At 30.1% G+C, this 3,868-nt stretch overlaps 1 long non-coding RNA gene across 1 annotated transcript; it reads right to left on the bottom strand.

Moving 5' to 3' along the window:
• Positions 1-215: 215 nt before the first annotated feature.
• Positions 216-3,667, bottom strand: LOC133030974 (uncharacterized). The gene is made up of 2 exons (XR_009684527.1): positions 3,314-3,667; positions 216-531 (listed from the first exon to the last, which is right to left on the bottom strand). It is a non-coding gene; the product is annotated as an uncharacterized LOC133030974 (long non-coding RNA).
• Positions 3,668-3,868: the final 201 nt, after the last annotated feature.

Below are 3,868 nucleotides of genomic sequence, written 5' to 3'. Positions count from 1 at the left end.
TCGTAGTCGCAAATAGTTTTTTATTCGCATCATTTGTAAAATGACGAAAAAAACAATTTTTGACATTTATAAACCGACGCAAAATATCTTTTTTTTACCTATCGCGTCGCTTATAAAATGAAGCACAAATATAAGTAAGGGAAAATTACAAATTTTTCATGCAATTTTCCCCATCGCAATTATCAAATTTTAGAATAATTCTATATAATAGTAAATACATAATACAAACAAAATTAAAATAATATTTTTAAAACTTACATAAAATTAGTAATCGATTCTATTAACTAATCACACAATACCAAAATTGCTAATAAAATCGATCCTAAAACTTAAATTTCATGTATATCGTAAACTAAATATAAACTAATTACATATGCAAAAGATAACAATAATCATAAAACTTGTTACTCATGTAATATAACAGAAGTAGTAACCTTGTACTTAATCTATAATCAAGGGCCCCACAAATTCGGCTCACTCATCCCGTACTGCATTGATCTCCTCGTTACTATAGGGAGCGTCTGACTTGAACTGTAAAACATAAGATAAAAAAAACACTAATCATTATATTAAAAGTATAATTAAAATACAAACTAAATAAAGAAGAGTTATTCATGTTTATTTTACCGTTAACCTATTCGCACTCATCCAATCTCTATCAATTTCGAAACTTCTAACAAAACCACAATTTAATTAACCTAATTAACACAATAAAATAATTGTATTTCAACTTAACTTAATTAATTCAATAAAATACTAATCCTACTGAAATTTCGGCAACATATCATCTATAATTCGGACGTTCCCGAAAATTTTAAACATGCAATTAATCTATTAAAATATCCACAATAATACAAACAAACAAAACTATAATTAACAGTACAAATATTACCACCCATCCGACCGCAGTCATACAATCCAAGAACTTACTTAACTATGGATGAATATCTAGGATATTCAAACTCTTCTACGATTTATAAAATATAAAGAAATAAAGTTTAAGTAGTTTACCAATTCCAAGCTAGCGTTCAAGCAATTTCTTCGAAAGATACCACCACAATTGAAAAGTTGCATTGTGAATAAAAGTAGTGATGTGAAAAATTGTATATTTAGTCGAATAGCCAAAAATATAAAAACACAAGTACGTACATACAATACATATATCATAGTAGTCATAATTAATTGTCTCTATATATATTAGCTAATAATAATTGTTCCTAAGTTTTTGACTAATTGAATTTTTTAATTTGTAATTTTATCAAATGTAAAAGGCCCAATTGAGTTAAGAGAATACAAAGCTCACTGAACCAATATAGTAGCCCATCAGTCGAGAACTTCATGTCAGAGTATTTGTATGCCCCTACCTAATTCATATTATGAGAAAAACTTATAACCAAAGACAATTCAAATGGGAAATATTTTTTAAGTATTTATACAATTTCTAATTTGGAGATAATGGCATGAGAGGACACACATTTAAGTGCAAAACTAATTTATTTGTGACAACACCATTACAATTACAGTAATGCCTTTCCCATTTATTTCTCTGTTTAGTAAGCTTTATTTTCCAAAAAAAGAAAAAAAAAATTAGAACAACAACAATGAAAACAGCATATACACAATAAACATTTTTTCATACTAAATTAAAACTACCATTGGAACCCACAAACAAACTCAAGAGATTGTTCAACATTTTCAATTTCAAGGCACAATTTTCCAATTGAGAAGGTTGATATGCATTTAATTACTAATTAGGATTAGTGGACAGTTATAAAGATACTAATGTAACTTATAAGCAGGGAAAACTGTTGAAAAAAAAAAGGCTTATACAATTGAAGAAAAAGCAAACTCAAGGACAATAACATGGGCTGTAAAAAAAAGGGGAAAGGGAGGTGTTTGATGTAAAATAAGGATTTGATTCCTTACTTCAAAGCATTAACCACGACCATACGTATGTCTACGGTCGGCATCCATCAATCAAATTATGGATAGACCATTACCGTTCATTATTAATTTAAAAAATTGGCCAAAATGAAAAATAGCCTTGAATTACTTTCAACCTTGTTAGCATAAAAAGATAATTAGAGATCAAACTCAGAATCTGAAATTAAAATATAAATTAAAAAATAATTAAAAATGCATTTATCAATTATATATGCAAAGGTGGCTATTCACAATTTCTTAGTTCAAATGGACTCAAAGGAAAGAGACTTAGGATTGTAAGACATCCTTACTTTGAATTCAAAATTTCTAAAGAGATCGACACATTTCTCATTAATACATTTGAGCAACATCTCAGCACATTAAGGTAATCCAATGTAGCATATGTTCTAGTATACGTACTTACATATTAAATCCATACATACATATCGTCCCGGTATTTTATATTTTAGTTACTGGTTATTGTATGAAATTAATGTACCGATACTTGTTGAAAAACCAGGAAAAGTGGTGCAATTATAATAGATAATCTAAAAATAACAAATATTGATGAAATCAACAAATGTATAATATATTATATACACTAATAATATATAGCCTATTAAATTTTGGATATTGCAGGAAAAAATTAAGGAATATGGGCGAGAATCACTTATAGCAGCCGAAGCAAAAAATTAAAGAATATGGGCAAGAATTACTTTTGTTCTGGGTTTGGGTTATTCCTTGTAAAACTACCTAACACTATGCTGGAGTTTCCATTTCTTCCAAGGATTATAGGGACACAGTAAGTTTTATAAAACAAAAAAAAACAACAAACAAAATGTTAGTCCATCAATGTAGTAGTTTTCAATTAAAACAAGACAAAGAAAACTAATCATTTAACGACACCAACAGAGGCACCATATCTATAATACTCACTCCATTTGCAACCTCATGTACAGATACAGCAGTTGGACCCAAAACTTCCACCCAAGAAATTAGAAACAATATTCATAGTCTCACTACTTGAGCTGAGTTCTCACTTACTTCACTATATTATACATAGAAACTATAGTTTTATCTTCTCCTTCACTATAAAAATAAAAAACCCATTTGTTGGGGAGTTGACTCTTAGTGACGGTAGCTTTTAATAGATTCTCTGGTCCTATTAGGCTAACAACATGTAATGTATGAAAAACATATATTATAGATAGGTAGGGCAGAAATTGAGTATAATAATTTGTGAAGAGGCTGGGGACTGAGAATAGAAAAAATTGTGGTAAGAAAATTACAGCATTTTCTTTTTCTTTGTTGGAATCAGTTTTTGTCTTTCCTATGTGAATCGAAATCAAAATAGAGATTTAAGAGAATAAATTAAAGAATGAAAACATACCACCGTCGAATCGTCTGAAGGAACTCACAGGAGGTTTTGACCACTAGAGGTTTTGAGGATGGAACTCAGAAACTGCCAGAGGTTGTACGAAGGAACTCACGGGAGAAGAGAGACCACAGACCACCGTCGAATCGTCTGAAGATGAGGTGGTTAGGGTGAGTTCTCATCGTCGTCTGAAGAGGAGATGCGGCTGAAGAGAATCGCAAGGATTTTGCATTTAGAGAGAGGGCTGAAGAGGAGATGTGGCTGAAGAGAATCGTTTGAAGAGAGAGGGCTGAGAATTTTGAGTTTTTTAGTTTTAGGGATTTCACTTTTTTTTTTTTTTTGCGTTGGTTATTAACTCTCACTATTGTATTTTGCGTCGTTTTAAAAGCTCGCTAATACAATATACGAGTTTTAATAACAGACGCAAAATGAAACGTAAATTTTTAAATTTCCTGCTTATTTTCGTCGATTTAGTTTTTAGCGTCATATACCTAAAAGACGCAAATAACATATTATTAGTGACATTTTTAAAGTGATGCCCCAATTATTTGAGTACTATTCACGTCGGTC

This window comes from Cannabis sativa, chromosome 9 (genome assembly GCF_029168945.1).
Source record: "Cannabis sativa cultivar Pink pepper isolate KNU-18-1 chromosome 9, ASM2916894v1, whole genome shotgun sequence".
Classification (NCBI taxonomy): Eukaryota; Viridiplantae; Streptophyta; class Magnoliopsida; order Rosales; family Cannabaceae; genus Cannabis; species Cannabis sativa.
This window is presented reverse-complemented; position numbering and strand designations above follow the sequence as displayed.